General features: G+C 42.8%; 1 protein-coding gene across 1 annotated transcript in view; it reads left to right on the forward strand.

Moving 5' to 3' along the window:
* LOC126166000 (estradiol 17-beta-dehydrogenase 2-like) overlaps positions 1 to 24852 on the forward strand; it is a 413320-nt gene that overhangs the window by 82788 nt on the left and 305680 nt on the right. The window lies entirely within an intron of this gene.

The raw sequence follows: 24852 nt of genomic DNA on the forward strand, positions 1-24852 counted from the left end.
TGCTCACCAGACGGTAGAGTTTTGTCAGGACTGGCTCTCCCAAGGTTGTCAGTAGTTCTAATGGAATGTTATCTACTCCGGGGGCCTTGTTTCGACTCAGGTCTTTCAGTGCTCTGTCAAACTCTTCACGCAGTATCATATCTCCCATTTCATCTTCATCTACATCCTCTTCCATTTCCATAATATTGTCCACAAGTACATCGCCCTTGTATAGACCCTCTATATACTCCTTCCACCTTTCTGCTTTCCCTTCTTTGCTTAGAACTGGGTTTCCATCTGAGCTCTTGATATTCATACAAGTGGTTCCCTTTCCTCAAAGGTCTCTTTAATTTTTCTGTAGGCAGTATCTTTCATACCCCTAGTGAGATAAGCCTCTACATCCTTACATTTGTCCTCTAGCCATTCCTGCTTAGCCATTTTGCACTTCCTGTCAATCTCATTTTTGAGACGTTTGTATTCCTTTTTGCCTGCTTCATTTACTGCATTTTTATATTTTCTCCTTTCATCAATTAAATTCAATATTTCTTCTGATACGTCTTTTTATATATTTGATCCTATGCTGCCTTCACAATCCATCCCTCAAAGCTGCCCATTCTTCTTCTACTGTATTTCTTTACCCCATTCCTGTGAATTGTTCCCTTATGGTCTCCCTGAAATTCTGTACAACCTCTGGTTTTTGCAGTTTATCCAGGTCCCATCTCCTTAAATTCCCACCTTTTTGCAGCTTCTTCAGTTTTAATCTACAGTTCATAACCAATAGTTTGTGGTCAGAGTCCACAGCTGCACCTGGAAATGTCTTACAATTTAAAACCTGGTTCCTGAACCTCTGTCTTACCATTATATAACATGATACCTTTTAGTATCTCCAGGGTTCTTCCATGTATACAGCCTTCTTTCATGATTCTTGAACCAAGTGTTAGCTATGATTAAGTTATGCTCTGCACAAAATTCTACTAGGCGGCTTCCTCTTTCATTTCTTAGCCCAAATCCATATTCACCTACTATGTTTCCTTCTCTCCCTTTTCCTACTCTCGAATTCCAGTCACCCATGACTATTAAATTTTCGTCTCCCTTCACTACCTGAATAATTTCTTTTATCTCATCGTACATTTCATCAATTTCTTCATCATCTGCAGAGCTAGTTGGCATATAAACTTGTACTTCTGTAGTCGGAGTGGGCTTCGTGTCTATCTTGGCCACAATAATGCGTTCACTATGCTGTTTGTAGTAGCTTACCCGTGCTCCTATTTTCTTATTCATTATTAAACCTACTCCTGCATTACCCCTGTCTGACTTTGTATTTATAACCCTGTATTCACATTCCACGCTCCGATCCGTAGAACGTCAGTTTTCTTTCTCCTGATAACGACGTCCTCTTGAGTAGTCCCAGCCCGGAGATCCGAATGGGGTACTATTTTACCTCCGGAATATTTTACCCAAGAGGACGCCATCATCATTTAACCATACAGTAAAGCTGCATGCCCTCGGGAAAAATTACGGCTGTAGTTTCCTCTTGCCTTCAGCCGTTCGCAGTACCAGAACAGCAACGCCATTTTGGTTAGTGTTACAAGGCCAGATCAGTCGATCATCCAGACTGTTGACCCTGAAACTACTGAAAAGGCTGCTGCTCCTCTTCAGGAACCACATGTTTGTCTGGCATCTCAACAGATACTCCTCCGTTGTGGTTGCACCTGCGGCACGGCTTTCTGTATCGTTGAGGCACGCAAGCCTCCCCACCAACTCCAAGTTCCATGGTTTATCGGTGGGATAAAATGGGTATTGTAGAAAAAAATCAAGCAGATCAGCCGGCCGAAGTGGCCGTGCGGTTAAAGGTGCTGCAGTCTGGAACCGCAAGACCGCTAAGGTCGCAGGTTCGAATCATGCCTCGGGCATGGATGTTTGTGATGTCCTTAGGTTAGTTAGGCTTAACTAGTTCTAAGTCCTAGGGGACTAATGACCTCAGAAGTTGAGTCCCATAGTGCTCAGAGCCATTTGAACCATTTGAAAGCAGATCAGCTCTCAAAATAATGAGTGTAGCCCTTCTAGTGTCACAATAATTTGTAAGCCTTAATTACACATATGCAATGACTTACGTTTTGTTCGTTCATAGCAATTGCTTTTATCCGAAAATTCCAGTTGGTGTTTTTTCCACTTTGACCTCTATTTCCTGTTTTCTTTTGCATACACACAACAGTACATTTGCTGGACTAAAATGAGTAATTCCTGTAATACAAAATAGTATAGAAGGAAGTCAGCGTTGGCCATAATTTTGATAATTTATTGACAGCAAAATCGACTTTAAATCACATAGTGATCATCTATGAGTTTAATTTGTACAGTACAGCACTGAAGATGATCACTATGTGAGTGAAAGTCGATTTTGCTATCAATAAACCATCAAAATTACGGCCAAAGCTGACCTTCCTTCTAATTTCACGTATATGGTCGTTGTACACACAGCACTCTATGGAGTCGCCAATCAACAAAATAGTTTACCTGATAAATACATTGCTTCTTTTTCTTAAAACCTTTGGAATGACATTAATCGTGAGAGCCATTCATAATTGGCAATAACTATAATTTATGCTGTTGCAGAGTAAAATATCCTGGTTGGCAAAAACATGTTGCTCCAGTTTTGATACAACACTTCTGTTGTCCTTGCTGCAGCTTGTGTTAACCATTTCCATTTAGTTTCCAAGAAACTAATTAAAACTACAGGCAAACAGAACGGAGCCTATAGCTCACTGTCTTCACTATCTAGAAGGTATGCTTGTACACTAGTCAACTTTTATTCTATCTCACTGCCCCAATAGACCCTTTGCGGAACACTGTTAAGCATAACACAGTAATTGTTCAGTAATTGTTCGATAGTTTACATCACATAATGGAAGTGATTGGCAGAGACTATAGTGGAGTACATTGGAAATATTGTTTGTTGCCATTTAATATACTTAGTCTTCCACAGGGTCAAGCAAACCATTCATTTCGTAGGTATTAATCGTAGCATCCATTCTAGCTATACTATGTTCTCTAGTCAAAGAGGACATAAAATTTATTCTAGGCAAATATCAGACCACCTTATAGAATCGATAAGATAGTTCCCGATATCATTGCTCAATCCTGGTACCATGATTTGACATATAAATTTGTCATTTATCTTTATCCTACAACTGACGCTGACTCACATTAAACCTTAAACACCCTATCCTATTTTTCTTGTCGTTGTTCACGCTGTTACATTGGTAGTCTTCTTATAAAGAGAAGTCATGATTTGATTTTAAGTAACCTCACATCTCCATTTGGAAAAAAAAAAACCAGAAAAATCTTATGTTTTATCCAGGCCTATAAGATAATAATCGTTTATACAGAGTTTCTACAATATCCCAGGCATATATTCTGTTATTTACCTTGCAGAAAACTATTAAATGCACCTCACCTTTCTTTCTGTAATTGCTCTTGATAGTCACTGGTACTCAATTGCCCCCTTTGGCACCAACCTGGTAGATGTTCTGCTCACACCTATATAATACGACCAATAAGGCATGTCCAAGTTTCAGCATATCAATAAGTTTCGAGTTGCATGGGGACTTGCTGACTAAGTATAGGTGTACCGGTACACGCTAGGCAGTCTCCCTGATGTCACACACATGTGGCGTGGAGGGAAGTGGAGAGATCGAGAGGAGGACCACATGGATTTGATATATAAGTAAGTTTATTCAGTAAGATCTCAGACAAGTCAAGTAATGATGTCGTGTTTTAACTTGCGTAAGTTTTACTTCTCATGGTGTTTTAGTGTAAGTACAATTAGAGCAGGGGATGGTCTGTAACGTAAAAGAATAAAATGTGTAGTGTATCTACAGTTATCTATGTGGTAAATTCTCCAGGATAAGCTCTCTGGGAAATTGCAATGGTTCCATGTAGACGAGTGTTGCCTAGTGGACGGGGCCGTAATGAAGATTTTGTTGGGATTTCTGATAAAATGTAAATGTGTGATTACCTAATATCACATCACACCAGGATCTCTTTGTGCAAAACGACAAGCAAGGAGACAATAACAGTATTGGTAACAATGATAATAAAGTTGGAGTGGTCACTTTAATGTGTCTGATCTAAATTGGTCTTATCGTGGGTGAGCTAGAATTGTGGAATAAAGATAAATAACAAGTTTATGTGTCAAATTACAAGTCCAGGAATGAAAAATGATAACAGTAATCACCTTACTGATTTAGCAAGAAACTTTTACGTTTTCTGAAATTAAAATCTTCTGTCTTACAAGTCGCATCATATTTTTTTCAAACAATCGACGTTTAAGCCCCTCTGCCGGGATCTTGTGGTGTCCACTGTAGATTGGACACTGTCAGATACCAGTGCAGCCTTCTCTTTTAGAGGGGAGTTTTCCCGCGCTTGCGCTGGAGAGATCGGATTATTGGGGAAAAACCCTATGGTGCCACTGGCAGCCCATCGTCATTAGATAGTAAGAGCTTTCCCGCGCGTATGTCGAAGAAGGAGGTTATTGGCTAAAACTCCTGTGGCTGCCACTGGTGGACCAGCGTTACTGGTTAGAAAGGAATGTTTTCCCGCACTTACGATGGAAAAGAGTTACTGGTTAAAATTCCTCCTGCTGCCATTGGTGGGCCCATATCATTGGCAAGAAGCGAAACGGACAGATCATGAGAGCAGGAATGCTTGTCCAAAATATTATTGTCCGCCGAGTTCGCTTCCAGGGCGTTGGTTGCATTGCTCACACGTCGCGGCCGCGTATTCGCTTTATTTATGACGGGGAGCCACGATGCTGGAAGCCTATAGCCGTCCTCCCTATTGAAACTACATGCGCTCTTAGAAATTTCATCCGCTTCTCCGACTCCTCTTCTATAAATGTTGGTTTCCTTAGTCACCACACGCACGTTATTGAAATCGATGTCAACAGCACAATTCTTGTGATGTTTTACTACTGCCTATTTCAAACATTGTTTTAGCAGCATGTGGCGTTCTTGCTACTTTCAGTTTCGCCTATACTCACTTTGCCGTAGGCATACCTCATTTCATACATGCCCGCAATGTGGAGACCATCAGGGGCATACATTTTTCATCGGAAAAACACTTTTACTTTAGTTCGACTGAATAACACTTTTCCTGTGAATCCAAAAAAGGTAACTTAAAGTGAGAATATGGTACCGCGTCTTTTCTATTAAAATAATTAATATTTCACTTAAAAGCCTTGTATGTGGACAAACCGAGTAGCCATTGGCCTTCACTGTCGTCCTTAAAAAATTCAATTCCGATTCCAAGTTGTTGAGGACAGAGTGTTGAGCACAGCTTGCTTCTGGGCTGGCTGGTGGTGCGAAGTGGCTTCTAAATATTTGTCTCAGTAGGCTTTCTATACACACTGTGTCCTAGATTTTTTTTTCTTTATTGATTTTCAATTCCTCCCGAAGGGGGCGGGCTGGCAGCAGCTTAGTACGCTGCTCTACGGCCTACAGACTTTTTTAAAAACGGAAGAAGAAAAGAAACAAGAAAAACAGGAGATAAAACGGTGACTTAAAGTGTAAAATGGCGGAAAATGCGGAAAGTTAAAACAGAAAGCAAAGGGGTTGGCAATGTTAATAAAATACACAGGAATCAGACAATTAACATAGTAGACACACAATTAAAAAAAAACATGGCGACAGTTTGGTTTCTGTTCGCAAGAGATAAAAAATCACACCCAGCGACAGTATGATGGCCGTTCGCAACACTTCCCAAAAGACACAACACGGAACACTCACTGTAAAACACTGCACGAAAATGGCGGCACAAAGATGACCATCCCGAGCCAAAGGCAGATGAGGCGGGGGGGGGGGGGGAGGGGGGAGACCTGGAGGAGGGGGAAAAACTAGGAGGGAGGAGAGGAAAAAACGAAAGGGGGGGAACCATGGAGGTAGAGGACTCATAAGGGGGAGAGGGGCAGGGCAGATGCGGAGAGAATGAGAAAAGGCAGAGGAGGGAAATGCAAAAGGACTTGGGGGAGAGAAGGGGGCAGAGATTAGGGGAGGTGGGGAAAAAAGAGGATGGAAGGGGGGGAGAGGGAGCACAGGAAAAGGACAGAGAAAAGGAGGGGGAGTGAGGATCAGAGTGGATACGAGGGATAAATGGAGGGAGTTGATGGAAGCCACCTTGGGAAAGGAGATGAAGGGTGTAGAGATGGAGGGTAGGGGGGACACAACAGTGAAGACGTGGCAGGGGGCGAGGATGGGAGAGGAGAGGAGCAACCAGGGGGTGAGGGGGATCAAGGCGGCGGGAGGTGCAGAGGATGCGGATATGTTCGAGGAATAGGAGCAGATGGGGGAATGAGGTCATAGAGGATCCGCGTGGGGGATGGGAGGCGCATACGGAAGGCGACGCAGAGTGCATGACGCTCAAGGACCTGGAGGGACTTACAGAATTTTGGGGGTGTGTCCTAGAGTTTTTTTTTTCCTTATTGTTATTTTAAAACCTGTACAACAGGCAGGCTGTCAGCAGCATTCTACGCTGCTCTTCAGCCATAGAATAGACAGTGAGAAAACAACAGAAAGAATACACATAAGTTACGTAACAGTGGGTAATAAAACAGTAGACACATAAAGACAAACATGGAGCCGTTCACACTCGACGATAACCCACACTACAAACTGATGTCACGATGCACTAACACTGAAGATGGCGATGGCACAGATTAACGATGGAGTGTGACGGTGAACACTGAACACTAAACACGACGGCACATACGAGACACTGATGGCGATGATCTCCGGCGTGCGAATGTCCACTTAGCGTGTGCGAGTCTGGGGACCTGCCAAGAGGGGAAGAAGGGTGAGGTGGGGGAGAGGGGAGGACAAAGATGCCAATGGCTGAGGGGATGGGGGGAGGAGGAGAGGGACAGGGGAGGGGAAGCCCAAGGGAGGAGTGGGGAGAAATGGAGGAGGGAGGGAAGAGGGAGAGAAGGGTGGGAGGGTGCCCAAAGGAGCAAAAATCAGGAAGAGGGAGGGAGGATCAAAGTTGGTAGGAGGGGTAGATGAAGGGGAGGAGGGCATCATCAGGGAGAGGGAGTTGGCGGAAGCCACCTTGGGAGAGAATAAGAAGGGTGGAGAGATGGAGACCGGGTGGGACGTGGGAATACAGGTGCGGCAGCAGGCGGGGGTGGGAGAGGATGGACGAGAGAAGCGGGTGAGGAGGATCAAGTTTGCGGGAGATGTACAGGATCTGTATCCTTTCAAGGTAAAGGAGGAGGTGGGTGAACAGAATGAGATCGTACAGGATCTGCGTGGTGGAGGGGAGATGGATGTGATAGGCGAGGCGGAGAGCATGGTGTTCAAGGATTTGAAGGGATTTATAAAACGTAAGGTAGGCGGAGATCCAGGCCGGATGGGCATAACAAAGGATAGAGCAGATGAGGGATTTATAGGTGTGATGGTGTAGGTGCCCAGACCCCACGTACGGGAGGAAAGGAGCTTGAGGAGATGGAGTCGGGAGCGTGCCTTGGCTTGGATTGTCCGGAGATGGGGGGTCCAGGAGAGTCGACGATCGAGGGTGACGCCAAGGTACTTAAGGGTGGAGATGAGGGCGATAGGACGGCCATAGATGGTGAGATAGAAATCAAGGCGGAAGGATGGGGTGGTCTTGCCTACAATGATCGCCTGGATTTTGGAGGGATTGACCTTGAGCAACCACTGGTTGCACCAAGCGGTGAACCGGTCAAGATGTGATTGGAGAAGGCATTGGGAGCACTGCAGGGTGGGGGCAAGGGCAAGGAAGGCGGTGTCATCGGCAAACTGGAGAAGGTGGACGGGGGGTGACGGCAGCGGCATGTCCGCCATATATAAAAGGTACAGAAGGGGAGAGAGGACGGAGCCTTGGGGCACACCGGCGGAGGGTAAAAGGTGTAGGAATCCGTGTTATGGATGGTGACGTAGGAAGGACGGTGGGAGTGAAAGTAGCCGATCAGACGGACGTAGTTAATGGGAAGGGCGAAGGTTTGGAGCTTGAAGAGGAGACCAGAATGCCACACATGGTCATAAGCACGTTCGAGGTCCAGGGAGAGGAAGATTGCAGAGTGACGGGAATTAAGCTGTTCGGAAAGGAGATGAGTGACGTGAAGGAGAAGGTCGTCAGAAGAGAAGGACGGCCAAAAGCCACACTGGGTAACGGGAAGGAGGCGGTGCTGGTGGAGATGCTGGTGGATGCGTCGGGTGAGGATAGATTCCAGGACCTTGCTGAAGACCGAGGTAAGGCTGATGGGATGGTAGGAGGAGACGGCGGACGACGATTTACCAGATTTAAGGAACATCAGGATATGGGAAGTTTTCCACAGATTGGGGTAGTAACCGGTGGACAGGACTACATTGTAGAGCCTGGCCAGGGTGGAGAGGAAAGAGACAGGAGCTTCACAAACGTGACGGTAGGTGACACGATCATGACCAGGAGTGGTGTTGGTTTCATGCGGAGTGTAGCAATGAGATCCTGTGTAGTGATAAGGGCATTGAGTTCCGTGTGTGCAATGTTGTCCAAGTACTGGAAACCAGGTGTGAGGGGAGGGACAGAGGTGTCAGTTCGATTGCGGACATCCGGGAAGAGGGAGTAATCGAACTGAGGATCATCGGGGATGGAAAGGACATCAGAGAGGTAAGAGGCAAAGTGATTGGCCTTACTAAGGGTGATCATCATGGAGAAGAGGATAGTGTGGGGAGGGTTTAGTTCCAGTAAGGTGATGGAAGGCTGACCAGAACTTGGAAGAGTTTATAGGTAGGGTAGCATTTAAACGGGTGCATGTCTGTCGCCAGTTCCGGCGTTTCTTAGCCGCGAGCAAATTTCGAACATGTCGCTGGAGTTTCCGGTGGCGTCGGAGTGTGTCCGGGTCACGTGTGTGGAGGATGGCACGGTAGAGACGGCGGGATTTACGGAGGAGGAGGACGGCCTGTGGGGGTAAGGTAGGATGGTGGGGGTGGATGGCGACAGTAGGGATGTGGGCCTCCACGGTCTCAGACAAGGTCTGCTGGAGATAGGAGGCGGCGTGGGTTACATTATCAGGGTGGTGGTAGGTGACCTGGGTGGAGAGGGTATTCCGGTAGGCATCCCAGTTGGCACGGGAATAGTTATGGACGTACTTTGGGGGAGGGTCATTGCGAGGGTCGGGGTGGGGGCGACGACCGTCTGAAATGGTGTGGAGGACAGGGAGATGGTCGCTACCAATAGGTTCCAGGACATCCACCTTTAAGCGGCCAAGGAGGTTAGGGGAGGAAAGGATAACTTCGGGAGTGGAGTTGGATTCAGGATGGGTGTGCTGGGGGATGGGGATGAGGTCGCCTTGAAGGGAGGAGAAGAACCGATGCCATCGCCGTAACTGGGCGGCGGAACGACTATGGATGTTGAGGTCGGCGGCGATCACATAGGAGGAGAAGGTACGGTCAATGTGGGAGAGGAAGTCGAAGGGAATAGGGACGTTAGGGCGGACATAGATGGTGGCGCAGGTGACGGTAAGGCCAGGGAAGAAGAGACTAAGGAACAGGTGTTCGGTGGGGTCGGGAAGGAGAGGTTGGAGCTGAACTGGGATCTGGCAGTGGTGACCAATGGCAACTCCGCCACGCGCAATCGGGAGGGTATTATCGGAGTGGTGAAGGAGGCAGGGCGATGTGTGGATGGTGTGGTGGGGTTGGAGGAAAGTTTCACTGAGGAGGAAGGCATCCACGCAGTGGGTGGCAAGGGTGTGCAGGAAGAGGATCTTATTGGCGGGAAGGGAGCGGATGTTGTTGAAAAGGATACGGTGCTGTCGCGCCATGACAGGGAATTAGACAAGGGTGTCAAGACAGGAGAAGGTGAAATGGGCCTGGTTGTTGGAGTGGGTGGCATACATTTTTAAGTGGAAAATGGAACGGGCGGGGAGGGATACCTGTTGCAGGGTGTGAGGGCACTGGAAAGGGTGGACGTTTTGTAAGACAATGGTGAGGAACCTGATGATGTCCTCAGCGGTGGGGGGGGGGGGGGGACGAAGGAAATTGCCAGGAGGGGTGGGGGCGTCCAGAGGATGGACATGGACGGTGAGTTTAGGAGTCGTCGGTGGGGGTCGGGCTTTACACTTTTGGGAGTAGGTGGGATGGGGGAGATGGCCGGTATTACAGGAGGGAGGGGATTGAAGGTTAGGGCACTGCCGGAGGGAGTGCACTTGCCTACAGTGTGGGCAGGTGGGGGCCTTGGGGCACTCGGCTGTTGGGTGTGCATTATAGTGCAGACACCTCTGGCAGCACAGGGATTGAGGAGGGGAACGGGAGGGGTCGACCTTATAGCACTGGTTGAAGAGGAGGGCACCCTCCATCAGGAGATGGTCAATGGTGGGGGCGTCCTCGGAGAAAACCTGCATACCGCGGGTGGGGCCGGCCGAGTTGAAAATGCGGTGTACCGTCTGCACCTCCAGTGTGGGATGCGCCTTGAGCTCCGCCAACACCTCCTCCTCCGTGAGCGAAGGACTGATTTGAGTGATCACGGTGGTGAGCGTCGGCGGGCGACGCGGGGGTTGGGGTTGGCGGGTAGGAGATGGAGAAGAGCAGGGGTGTGTGAGGCGTTGGGGCCAAAATGGGTGATGGGGAGGCGGGAGAGGATGTCAGTATGGAGGATGGGGCTGTGGGACGAGATGAGAACGGAATCCCGTCTGGGAGTGGCGAGAGAGATAGGGGCACCAGGGAAGTGTTGGCGGAGGAGGAGGGAGAGATTCCGGGCCTCAAGAAGGAAAGGATTGGGGCAGGATACGAGGTATTTGTATAGAGAGAGGGGGGAGGAGGAAGAGGAGGAGGAGGAGGAGGAGGAGGCAGAGGCAGAGGCAGAGGGAGCAGGGCGAGGCGGGGAGACATCCATGGCATCCTGGGGGGGAAGGAAGATCGGGCAGGTCCTTTTTGGGAGCGGAGGAGGTGGTGGTGCCACTAGGGCGTTTAACGGCGGCAGAAGGGTGGGTGGTGACATGAGGGATGGGAGCTATAGAGAGGTGGCGGGAAGGGGCAGGTCCCGACGTGGACGTAGCAGTTGGCGCCGGAGATGGTGTCGGTGAAGGCGACGGCGACGGTGGTGGCGGTGATGGCGTATTCGATGGGGAGAGTTGGGCATGGGCAGTGGCCCGATGGGAGCTGTAGTGACAGGCTGGGGGAGTGGGGGGAAAGGATCAGAGGGAGAGGAGTGGGAGGAAGAAGCTGGAGAGGGGACGACAAAGAGTGAGGGTGAAGGGAGAGTGAGAAGAGGATGGATGGAAAGAGGGGTGTGTGACTGGGCACACCATGTAATAGTGGTGGTGGTGGCAGAGGGGGAGGTACAAACTATGGCTGTGGTGATAGTGGTGGTAGTGGTGGTGGGGGCTGACATAACGACAGGGATAAACAAAAACGCACAGGACGAAAAAGAAAGGACAAAAACTGGGGACAGATGAAGACGAAGACAGATGAAGACGAAGACAGATGAAGACGAAGACGGAAGAAGACCAGAGTCCAACGCTGCTGGCGCTGGCGCTGGCGCTGACGGCGACGACGGGTGGCAGGAATGCCGCAGCTGCTGCTGCTGGAGGGCTGGCTGGCTGGACCGCTGCTGCTGGAGGGCTGGCTGGCTACTGCTGCTTCTTGGCTGGACCGCTGCTGCTCGGCTGGCTGGCTGGCTGGCTGGCTGGCTGGGTGGCTGCCTGGCACCTGAAAACCTAGCGCTTCGATTAGTGCTGGAATGGCACAATCGAAGGGCGGTATCCTTGTGGAGTACTGCCGGAGATGTGTCCTAGAGTGTTTTTGAAACTTTTATGTACCAACACATCTAGGGATGGGAGACAGAGAAATTGTGCAATCCATGAAGCTCTTCTTTGTGGCTATACAGGGTGATCCATTGATCGTTACCGGGCCAAATATCACACGAAATAAGCGTCAAACGGAAAAACTACAAAGAACGGAACTCGTCTAGCTTGAAAGGAGAAACCAGATGGCGCTATGGTTGCCCCGCTAGATGGCGCTACCATAGGTCAAACGGATATCAACTGCGTTTGTTTAAATAGGAGCCACCATATGTTTTAGTTGGATCACTTTTTTCGCTGTGTGATAGATGGAGCTGTAGTAATCACAAAAATATGGCTTACAATTTTAGACGAACAGGTAACAGGTAGGGTTTTTAAATTAAAATACAGAACGTAGGTACGTTTGAACAATTTATTTCGGTTGTTCCAATGTGATACATGTACCTTTGTGAACTTATCATTTCTGAGAACGCATGCTGAACACAGCGTGATTACCTGTAAATACCACATTAATGCAATAAATGCTTGAAATGATGTCCATCAACCTCAATGCATTTGGCAATACGTGTAACAACATTCCTCTCAACAGCGAGTAGTTCGCCTTCCGTAATGTTCGCACATGCATTGACAATGCGCTAACGCATGTTGTCAGGCATTGTCGGTGAATCACGATTTCAAATATCCAACTTCCCCACAGAAAGAAATCTGGGAACGTCAGATCCGGTCAAAGTGCGGGTCATGGTATGGTGCTTCGACGACCACTCCACCTTGAAACGACCCTTAGGAAAATTATACATGACTGTGCTTAAACTGACACACAATATTTTTAGCGCAACTCCATCTGACTATCAAAAATCCCTACAAAAGAATGGCCCTGACTAACATTAAACTATACCTTTCACAAATCACTTACCTCACAAAAATCGTCATTACTCGAACTACTGCAATACAGCGAGCACCACTACTGCCAGCTAAATAAAAGATTCAAACTACGGAAGGCACTAACTACTGATAGGCATAGTTAGCAAATGAAAGATTTTAATAGAGAACAAACAATGTATTTACCTTAATAATCATAACATATATAGCAGTTCATGCCATCCAGTCTTACAAATTTCAAATCTCCGCCATTTCTCTCCCCACATCCACCACTGCTGGCGGCTCACCTCCAACTGTGCAACGCTACGCGCTGTAACATCCAGCTGCCCAACTCTACAATAGCCAACAACAATGCAAATCAGCCACAGACTGCACACAGCACAACCAGTGATTTTCATACAGAGCGCTATTTGGCGTTACCAATAAAAAAACCTATAAAACCTATACAGTCTACTTACATACACTGGCTGTGAAGAAATTCTCCATCACATGACCGACAAGAAAGAAATTATGAAATCTACCGACATGACGACAGACGAGATAATCATAATGACAGACCTGAATTTCATCAGAACTGGCGGGATTCAAACAGAGCAGGGCACTTTCGACAACGTGAATTTGTAGAAGCTAGGTCTCCTAATCCCAATAACGACGCGCGCCAACAAAGGAACAGACAATGACTCGCACCGCAGGCAGCCGCGTGCGCCGGCTGGCTCAGAGAAAAATAACATGACGCTAACCTTGAGAAAAATTTTAGCATTCCTCACCGACGTATACCGCATGATAATTCCGTTCAAGTTGAACCTCTGCGTACTAGGAAGAGTAAAGGTTTACACCACATTTCACATGTAAAACCGTTTATTGAAAGATAATCTGCTTTTTAACTTTGTCTTTGCCATAAAACTCTTCACTTCACATTTCTACTATGCTTTGTCAGACTTAGAATCTGTTAACATGCAACAATGTCTGAAGTTAAATATCCAGTCAAGAACCAAGAGAACTTATTTAAATAGAAATTACGAATGCTTTGTTATTGCGAACAGACGACACAGTGTAATGGTGTGTGTACATTCTTGCTTGTTAGTTGCACGATTATGTAACGATTATAAGGCTCACATACTTAGAACATTTGCCAGTACTGCTAATGAGATTTTAATGCAACATTTTGGTTTCACTTGAAAATACATTCTGGATTTGAAGTACTTTCAGTGAGATACCAGATGACACAGTGGTTAGTTTATGTGACAACTACACGATTTTATCCCGATGCTACTAATGAGTGACAATATACAATGTTGCTTTTGCGGTGTATCTGTTTTATATCTGCACAGTTTTTCTGAATTCTTCTGTAAAGTAAAACATGTTTTAGTAGTAACTTTTGTGGTATAGCTACAATGAGACTGCCTTTTTTGTAGCACAACAGTACGTTACAGCACAGTACTTTCATCACTACAGCAATAAGCGTAATAACTAAGATATCCATACGCAAAGCATTTCACTTTTGTTTATCATGAGGTAAGTACAATGACTTTTGCAGAAATTAGCTTTCACAGGACGATAAATACGACACTTCCACAGAGATTATCTTACAGCAAGACGCACATTTAGCGCTACAGGACACGCATTTGAGTGCTTAATTTTGTACTTAAACCATTTATTTTTCAAGATTTTTGAATTACAAAGAAAGTTTTCCATGATACATTTCATTCCATTGCTGTAATCTGTAACACCTGAGGGTATAATTACATTAATCCTCAGGGGGTACACGCTTACTTTTGTGTACCATGTGTTTGACAAGCACAAGGAGCCCTAGCTAATATGGTATTTGCTTATACAACTTTACACATCAGTACCATATTTCTCTAACACATAATTACATAGCTATCTGATCATTTAACTGAGAGAGACAAACTTTTTTACTACGGCAGTGACAGATGTTTACATATCTACACTCTTGGATAACTTCACACTTACGAAATTGTATTTTGTCTGTACTTTGTGAACCGTTCATATTTTTTTGGACCCATTGTGATATTATGAGAGCTTTGAATTATATATTTGGTATGGGATCACGATTTTTAAAGTACGTTTGAGGTAGATGACACTTTTGACATGAGCAGAGAATTTTTTTTAGGTTTTGAAATTATTGGAGGAAGCTACGACGATTTTGAGAGTTGACTGAGGTGTTATGATGTTATTATTACGATGACTATGTGTATTATGCTGTTGTGGTATGTTTATGATCAATAAGCTGATGCTATATGAGTTATTTGAGTACGCTACGTATCTGTTATGATGAAATATTGAAGAAATGACGACGAATAAGGTAAGGAATAATGAGTAGTGGTTAGGGACTCTGGTTTGTGAAAAAGGTTGTTGGAAACCAAGAATCGTACTTTAAGAGTTATGAAATGTATGTAAATGCGTGAATGTATTACAATGCCAACAAAAATTTTTTGGACTCTGTTACGTCAATAGGATTTTGTCTCTACAGATTTGTAACACAAATTCTTGACCTGTGAAATATTTTTATATGAGACTGTCACTGTAGCGGAAACTGCTGTCGTAAATATTTCCGTAAGAAAGTTAAGTGACCACCTGCTGTGTCAGACGCCTGGAAAAAAAGCCATTAGTGTGGGCCTTTTCAGAGACACAGAAAAAAAGGGGGGCCATTATCCTCGCTATTGACATTTCTTTGTAGAAAGCATCACAAATACGACACACTCAAACTTGAAAACATATGATAACACTGTGGAGCTCTTAATTTATGATATTTACTGAAATGCCTAATGAATTGACGACAAATATTTTTATGTCTATACACCTGATTATGACTGCTGTCTTTCTAGTTGAGAGATTTTTCTACTAAGTTATGAAATGCCTCATGACTACTGAATGATGTTCTTATGCTTTACTTTGTACATAGTTGCTTATTTCATTTGATATCTGGTTTCCAGCTGTCTTGCAGCATTGGTTTCATAAAATAAAATTAAATGCATTTGCTAATGTGAACACTTTCTGTCAACAGATCTATTAACTAATTATTTTATGATCCACATTCTTCGAAAAAGGAGCTCTCGGAATGGAAAGAACAATAAGAAGGGACTAATAACAGTATCTGTATATATAATTTTCTTTTCGAGTACTTGATAATTTTTTGTAGAATTCGATTTTGTGGTGCACCATTTTAATTACATAGATATTAAGATGTGAATATACATTTCCCTTGTCTGCACTGTTGTCTTTAGTGTAATTTTTTTTCTGCTTGAGCCATGTCGTGTTTAGATATCAGTTATTTCATTTGCTGCTGCTGTTTGCCAGGCATAGTGCCACTAAATTTCACTTTACATTACTCTGTTAAACCAGTTTTACTACTGATTTATTTTTCTTGTTTGCTGCTCATTGCCTTCTATTAGTTGTAATAATGCAATTGCTTTGACAATTTGCATTTTTGTCATTGCTGTTTGTGTTAGTTTGTTTTGCGCTGCTGCATTGCCTCATCCCTTTGTTTATGCATCTGAGCTCAGTAGATTTAAGTTAGCTTAACGGGGGGTAGGGTATATAAGAGAATGACTTGCGATGAATTGGAAGAAATGCATTGAGAAGTTACATGAAAAAAGTACAGAAAGCAGGTATTGATAGGACTTTTGGGAATAATGATGAACGAAGGGAGATCTCCAAGAAGCAAAGAAAGTTTTGTTTGCAAAAACACTGCAGTGAAACAAACCCTGTCCTTTCCTTTTGTGTCATTTCACTATGTGTCTGTGTACCTTGTGTATTTGTGTATTTGTGTTCTTCCTGTCTTTATGTGTTTATCTGATAAGACTTATGTTGTAGAATTTTTCTTATACTCAGCTACATTCACTATGATGGGGAATACTGTTATCCTCAAATATAATTTGCATTTATAATATGTTATTTACTTTGTAAAGATGTTTAGACATTATTTATTCTGTTCTGTTTCAATGCTCATGTGTGAAATTAATGTTTCGAAAACTATTCTCATTATTTTATACATTTACTTATGTCATAATTCCTGTAACACTGATGTATATGTTTATTTCTATTCTTTTGTAAAGCCTGTGTTACTAGAAATGTTATCTATATTGTTATGTTCTTTAATGGTGTATTTTGTACCTTTGTTATTGTATTCTTATGTTATAAAATTGTAATTGACACCAGTTCATCAAATTAAGTAACTTGTAAGGTACATTTCACTGCACATGTTTCTGTTGGTCATAGTATAGGCACAATATGTGAGAAGTAGGGACTGTTTGCACGTGTGTTAATAATTCAACAAGGGACTGGATAACAGCATTGCTGGTTCTAAGGACAATTCCAAAAACTTTGTGAGTGCACAATTGGTGGTTATGGACTTGCTATATTATCCACAAGAATCTTCAATGGTGATTGTGCACCCGCTATAATGGCACCTCTTATTACTAGGCTAATTACTATTTAGCTCTACAGGGCCTTTATACTGAAATGGTTCTCCACACCACCTAGTACTGTCTTTCTATGTGTGTGAGTAACTGTTTGTTCACTGTTGTGGGTAAATACATACAGCGTACACAGGGCGGTGTGTGAAACTGATAGCGATTACACTCTTCCGCTGTTGTAGAAATCTGCTCCAAATGCTGCAGATACCGTGTTGAGCTGGAAGTGGTAACCAAAGTATGGAGAAATATCCTTCGGGGCTCTGTTGCATAGCAATCAGATTGCTTTCAGTTCTGAGAAATGTCCAGTTACTATTGTGGATTTGAATGATCCATGAAGTGACTTCTTTTCCGAAGAAAACATCGAACTATTTCACTAGAACTGAACGCTCCCGTCAGAACTGTTCTCAGCTGGTGTTTATTAGTAGATCACAATAGCAGTATATCGCTGGGTGTATAATAAGACGTACCTTCTTGAAATGAACAATATTTTATTGTTCTATTAACTGATTTCCTTCCATATGCACTTATATTTTACAATGTGAATAAAAAAACTCGCAATGGCGTCGATTTTTTACATCACAAGAATGGCTCTCCTCTCCTCAAAATTACTCTTCACAAGAACAAACCAAAAACTATATCCTAAGAATAATTATGTAAGCGCTGACCGCCACAGAGTAATAAACAATATCTTTGTCTCTCTCTCGCACTGTCACAGCAAGTTACGCTGCATGATACATCATATATGCCCCTCTTGTGGACGAACGTTTTTGGGCAAAAACAAACACGAGCGTTCACACAACACTATATCGGTGATTGTTTATGACGCTGTATTAAAGTCCACTAGAGTATTAATGTCCACTGTATTTCTTATGATATTTTGGTATTAGTGAATGACTATCTAAATGTAATTTATAGATTTGGGTGCATATACTGCTGACAAAGGCTGTGCTGAATTCCTGATGCAGCATATATGCATAGCTTACATGCTTGCTTTTATTCATTTGTCGAGGATGGCATGAGATGTGATCAGAAACCTTTTTTATCATCACTCAAAGCTTCTGTCACTCGCCTTGGGATGTCTCAAACGGATAATCTAGCCATTCACCCAAGCCCCACAAAGGAAAACCAAGGAAAACCTCGGGGTAGATTTACCATCCTCATATTTCTCATTTGCAAAGATAATTAATTGAATTACAATGGAAAATAAAAAAAAATATTTACAATATGGATTTTTTTTTGTTGAATGAATTTAAACACTGCTCACAAGAAACACAACACTGTTAATCTTCTGTGTCTTGAGGTGAACCGTTGATACGTTGGTTTACGTCCATCTACGATTCCCTTCTATCAGTGATCTCCAGGTAACTGATTGAATTCTATTCCCATTTCACCGTCTCCTCGTGGGTATTATGGTTTTCCGCATATGGTTAACATGAAAATAAGAGTCAGTGTATGTTCCGTGGAAAAGGTGTTTGATCTATGCTGAGCTGAAATAGAATCTAATCTAAAGTTCTTTCTAATTCTCTGTCCTGAATTCGAAATATTCGGAAGTCGTAAGGTGTTCTTCATTTCTATCAACAACCCTAGAATGCACTATACACAAATCCAACTGGAGCTGCCATGTCAACTTATGTTCGTTATCTTTCAGATGGACTTTAACACTTGTTGATGTGCTTGTAACTGAAAGGCATTCGCTCAGTTGGTAACTTCGCGAGCAACAATTGATATAACATAATTTACATACACAGGTATGTTACAACAATAGCACAATTCTAAAGACAATGTTCATCACAAAAGATTGAAACAAAGTGATATGAGTCCTTTTAAAACTGAGAACGGGTTACCCCTTCCGAACAGCATGACTTCAGCTCAGCGAGTAAAAAAGCAAATACAAACATACATTGAGATTGTTAAATTGACATAAGAAAAAATATCTTGCCATAGACCAGATTCATTTGAGTCACTAACCCATGGTGATTATGCATAGTGAAACCTGATTGAAGTTACTATCAACTAAATAAAAAAAATTTTAAAAGAAATCATTCATATTATAGGTAAATTCTCTGCATACTGAAAAGAAAACTTATCTTTACAGTGGAAAACAAATACATAATGTCTGCATATCTCTCGTACATTATGCCTGAAAAGAAAAACTAACTACAAAATTGCAAAAAGAAAGAAACTATCCTAAGTATGATTCATAGGTTTGATGAAAATTTTCTAATCAATATTATTTGATAAGACTAGTATTTTCAATCTTCAGAATCTTCAGTCATCATGAAATTGCTTTAACAAGTGATGAGGATACATTCCTTTCACCCTTCCATTCTTCACATCCTTCAAAACATAAGTTCCTGGATGGGGTATTTTGGTAATCACAAATGGTCCTTGATACAATAATTGCCATTTTGTGTTCTTCCTCTGTGTAAGTGAAGCCTTAGGATGAGTTTTTACTAAAACTTGGTCTTTCACTTTATATGTTTTTATTTTTCCAAGTCGATTGTCAAAATATATTTTCCTTTTTCTTGCCTTGTCCATTATATTAAGTAAGGATTGTCGTACTTTATTTTGTAGGTCTAGTTTGTTAATAACTACTTTAGGAATTGCTCGAATCCAGTCATTCTGTTCCTGTTTTCCAAACATCAGTTCGTATGGGGTGTATTCTGTCGTAGTATGTGGCATATTGTTTACAATTTCCTGAAAATCGTGAAGATAATCGATCCATTTGGGTTGCTGGTTGTGGCAATATGTTCTCATGAACCGGTTTAATTCACGAAAAATTCGTTCCACGGGATTCGCTGAAGGGTGGTACACTGATGTTAGAATTTGTTTTATATCACAACTGGCTAATGTTTGCCTCCAACGAAATCCAGTGAACATTGACCCATTGTCAGAAAGAATAGCCTCTGGTTTGCCAACCTTGACTATATAATCCTTGACCAGCTTCTTGGCTATGGATGCAGCAGTAGCTGATTTTAATGGATAAAGTTTTGACACACTTAGTAAATATATCAAGAAAAGCTACAATATATTTGCATCCTCCCTTTGATGATGGTAGAGGACCACAGACGTCGACCGAAATGATTGACAGCGGTTTAGTGGGAATAATAGGATGGAGGAAATCTTTCACACAAAAATTTCCTGGTTTGGCTAGCTGACAAATTTTACATTTCCTTAACTGTCTGTGCACTTTCCTGCGAATGTTTGGGAAGTAGCAATATGCTTGAATCTTCCGAGCACACTTTAATACTCCAAAATGTCCCCAAGTGATGTGCGTGTGCAAAATTAAGTCATTCCCATTCTTCTCGGGAATACACACCTTCCAATTATCTGAATCAAGATGCCCTTTGAAAAATAAGACGTCGTCCTCAACTTTGTACAGTCTCTTCAGATCATCGTTTCCAGGCTTTGCTAAAGTTTCCTTTATTGAATGCCAACGAGGATCTTCATTCTGAAGTTTTTCCATGTTCTTACACATGTCAAGAAAATGTTTCCTATATATTCTATCAGTCATTATAAGAACATTAAATTCGGACGGATTGTCCGTGATGTTGATAGTTGACAAATCTCCATCTGGCATTCTAGACAGTGCATCAGCGATGAAATTATCCTGTCCGCTTAGGTATTTAATTTCAAATTGAAACTCTTGGAGTGAGAGCGTCCATCTTGCTAATCTTGGATGTAATAATTTACATGTTTGCAAAAAACTTAACGCTTTGTGGTCACAGTATACTGTTGTCTTCGTTCCATATAAGTAATAGTAAAATTTCTTAAATGACCAGACTACAGCCAATGCTTCCCTTTCGGTAGTCGTATATGTTCTTTCACAAGCAGTTAAGAGTCGGCTAGCAAAGGCTATTGGACAGAAAGTTGATTTTCTGTCTATCATCTTTACTTGAAAGAGGCATGAACCTATTCCAATTTCCGAAGCATCTGCCATTAAACCGAATTCTTGGCTCATATCTGGATGATATAATATTTGTGAATTGACTAAGGCATGTTTTATTGCTTCAAATGCTTTCTGACATTGTTGCGTCCACACCCACGGAGTATTTTTGCGCAACAAGCTGTACAACGGTTCTGCAGTAATAGAGTGGTCGTGAATGAAACGCCTGCAGAAAGAGACAACTCCGAGGAAGCCCTTTAACTGCCTTTTTGTTGTTGGAAGTGGCAAGTTTTTGATTGCCTTTAGTTTCTCGGAGTCCGGTAAGGTGCCTTTTCCATTTATAAGATGACCCAAAAATTTGATTTTATCTCGAGCAAAGTGGGACTTTTGCAGATTTGCGGTTATGCCTGCTTCCTTGAAACGTTCTAACACTCTTCTCAATAAATCAACGTGCTCCTCCCATGTGGTCGTAGCTATGAGCATGTCGTCCACAAACAAAGTTAAATTGCTTCGAAGTGCAGGTCCCAATGCATAATATAGAGAATTTATAAAAACTCCTGAGCTCACGTTTAGCCCGAAAGGTAAAACCTTAAATTGATAGCTTCTACCTGCATGTACAAATGCGGTGTACTTTTTTGATGGTTCGTCTAGAGCCACCTGCCAAAATGAACTTCTCAAATCAATATTTGTTAAGTATTTCATCCCCTCGAACTTTTGAATTAGCTCATCGATATTTTCTGGATGAGTTCGCACGGGCACGATAATCTTATTTATCTGCCGCGCGTCTAGCACGAGACGAACTTTTCCTCCCTTTTTCGAGACAACATGAAGCGGACTACAGTATGGACTCGTCGAAGGTTCGATCAGATCCCATTCAAGCATCTGGTGGATTTCCGCATCAACTGCCTTTCGTTGGTGCCACGGTACTGGATAAAAAATACGGCAGAAAACTTGGTGTGGTATCACATCTAAATGGCATGTGTATCCCTTGATTACACCAGGTCTTTCTTGAAAGACTTCATGATATTCCTGTAGAAGATCATATAATTGCTTTCTATGGTGTTGTTGCAAATATTCAGGTTCTTGTACCTTTTCATATACCATATCTTCAGGGTTTAAAACTGGTTGCAAGTAATTAATTTGGTAATACCGTACAGGTTTGCTATGTATCCACTTTATTTGCAGCTTTCGTCCCTGACAATACTTCCCATGGGTACTATATTCCCTGTGAAGATTCACTTGATGTTTCTGATCCATTATTGTAAAACTGACACGGCCTAGAGAAAAATCGATATGCCAATTTCTCTCTCTAAATTCATCTATACCCAGGATACAGTCCTCAACCAATTTTTCTATTACAAGGAACGTGCAATTTATAGCTACATTTCCTATATCTAACTGGAGTTGAGTCTGCACTTTAACCTGAGAAGACTTATGACCAGTAGGACCTACAATTCTACAACATTGAACAGGAAAAATCGGTGGATTTGCTTTCTGAAGTATTCTTTGAAATAACTTCTCAGAAACGACATTTACTGCTGCTCCTGTATCTAAAGTAACTTGCACAGTAATGCCTTCAATTGCCGCCTGAATTTTCGCAACAGGTTCAGTGATATGTTCCTCTTGACAAGGCATCATATCCTGCTGAAGTTATTCTATTAATAATTTGCCATCATTGTACCGAAAGAAATTGACGCTTGAATTTTCGCCCCTGAAAACTTCCTCGACTGCACCGTCGGGGCTTCTGACAGTCGAGTTTAGTTTGACGATTGTCCATTGTTAGTAGATGTCTGCTCCGTTACGTCGGTTATTATTGGTGGTTGATTTCTCCATTCATTTGCATTATCATTTGGTATCCAACCTGAAGTTTGTGGTTGGTTGTGATATTCTTGGGTTGGTTGCTGATATCGGCGTTTTTGCTGATAATTCCCTTCTTGATAGTATCCTTTCCTCTTCTTCTTATTATTCCTCCATTTCTGTTTATATGTTTGTTCACATTGTTGGTCATGATTACACTGGTCGGGATTTTCGTTACCAAATTTCACGTTTTTCTGGAAATAATTCACCTGTGGGTTTGGTGAATTGTGTGCAAAAGGTTTGTTTCCATACTGTTTGTTGTTACTATTGTATTTGTTAGGTTGGTAACTTGGCTGGTTATAGCGCACACGTAATTCTTCGAACAGAATGTCTATGGAATCCAATGTGGCTAGAAAATCTTCCACATGTTGTTCAGGCACATGTAGAAGTTTTTCCTTAACTTCAAGTGGAAGTTTGCCCTTTAATATTCCAATGATAACCTGCGTCAGGATTGGTTCATTCCAGTATTTACTTTTATTTATATACTTCTCGAAATACTTTCTTAAAGATCCATTTTTGAAAGAAAAAGGTTGTGGGTCAAATACTTCCTTACGTAGTCTTTCTTGTACTCCCTTATTCCAGTATTTGTGCAAGAAAGCGCGTTCAAATTGGTCATAATCTTGACACCAATCGGATGCTTCTGACGCCCACATCGATCCATCTCCATGTATGAATCCTACAACGTACATAATTTTTTGTTGCTCAGTCCACATTCGCGGCAATATCCCTTTAAATTGCTTGGTAAATACCACGGGATTGATCGACTTCCTTTCGGGAATAAATATCTGGAATTGACGATATTTAAGCATTTTTTCTTCATTCATGGTCACAGGTGTATTCTGGTGGCTACTTCGCGGCGAATGATAATCTCGATAATTTGTTTCTGGTTGATTACGTAAATATGCACCAATGCATGGATATTGTTGCATGGATTCGGTTTCACTGGTTTCATCAGGAATAATGTCTGCCTTTGATAAATCGCAAGTAGTATGTGCCCCTCTAGTGTTAACTAGACCTTGCTGGCATGCTTTTAATGTATTTTCTATCTTTGCTTTCCAAGCAGAAAATTCATCTCCTATATTCTCCTTAATCTCTTTAACTTCTGCCTTAAGTTGTTCTTGTGCAGCTTCGTTGTTAACTTGCACGTTAGAAACCGTTTCTTTCGAGGTTTTGTCAACATAATTTCGCACTGTCTCGGTTTGCTCTTTCGCCCAAACTTCAATGTCCTTAGAGAATGCGATCTTACGTTCATTGAAAAGTTTCTCTATGTGTTTCTCGCCTTCGAGACTGAGAGTGTCTATCCTCCGAGTAAGCTCAATGACAGCTTGCTCGTTATCGTGCTTAATTGTATTCACGTCTTGCGCAATAGTGTTCTGTACATGAATAACTTCCTGCAGTTGATGATTTAGTGTATCTTGACGACATAAGATGTCTTTGTATTTGTTTGTTAATTCCTGATACTGTTGTTCTTGTGTAACTATGAGTTGTGCCTGACTGGTAATCAAGTGACTCTGCTTTGTTTCCAAACTCTGGAATTTTTCAGTAATCTTATCATTTATTTCTTTTAGTTTATTAGACTGCTCCTGAACCAAATTAAATTGCGCACTCTCCAATACTTGGAATCTACGATTCATGTCGTTTGCAAACGTGGATTGTGCCGTTGCAAGATTAGATTGCGATGTTTCCAATGCCTTAATCCCTTGTGTTATGACAGTCAAACTTGACATCAGCTGGGATAACAAATCGGTATTCTCAGCAATTGGCGATTGCACTGGGCTTAATGAGGATTGTACCGACACAATTTTCGGTACAGTCATTTCGTTTTCGCACGCGTCTGTGTCAGAGATGAAATTCATGTTGTTTGTTTGTTGGTTGCTGCATATTTCTCTGGACTTTTTTCGACATATGAATGTCGGAACTAGCAACCGTTTGTGTCGACGGCGTGAGCGCATTAATTATTGCTGGTTGCTCAGCCGTAATCGACATATCGCTAACTACGGCGGTATTAAATTCTGTGGCACTAG

Source organism: Schistocerca cancellata, chromosome 1 (genome assembly GCF_023864275.1).
Source record: "Schistocerca cancellata isolate TAMUIC-IGC-003103 chromosome 1, iqSchCanc2.1, whole genome shotgun sequence".
Taxonomy (NCBI): Eukaryota; Metazoa; Arthropoda; class Insecta; order Orthoptera; family Acrididae; genus Schistocerca; species Schistocerca cancellata.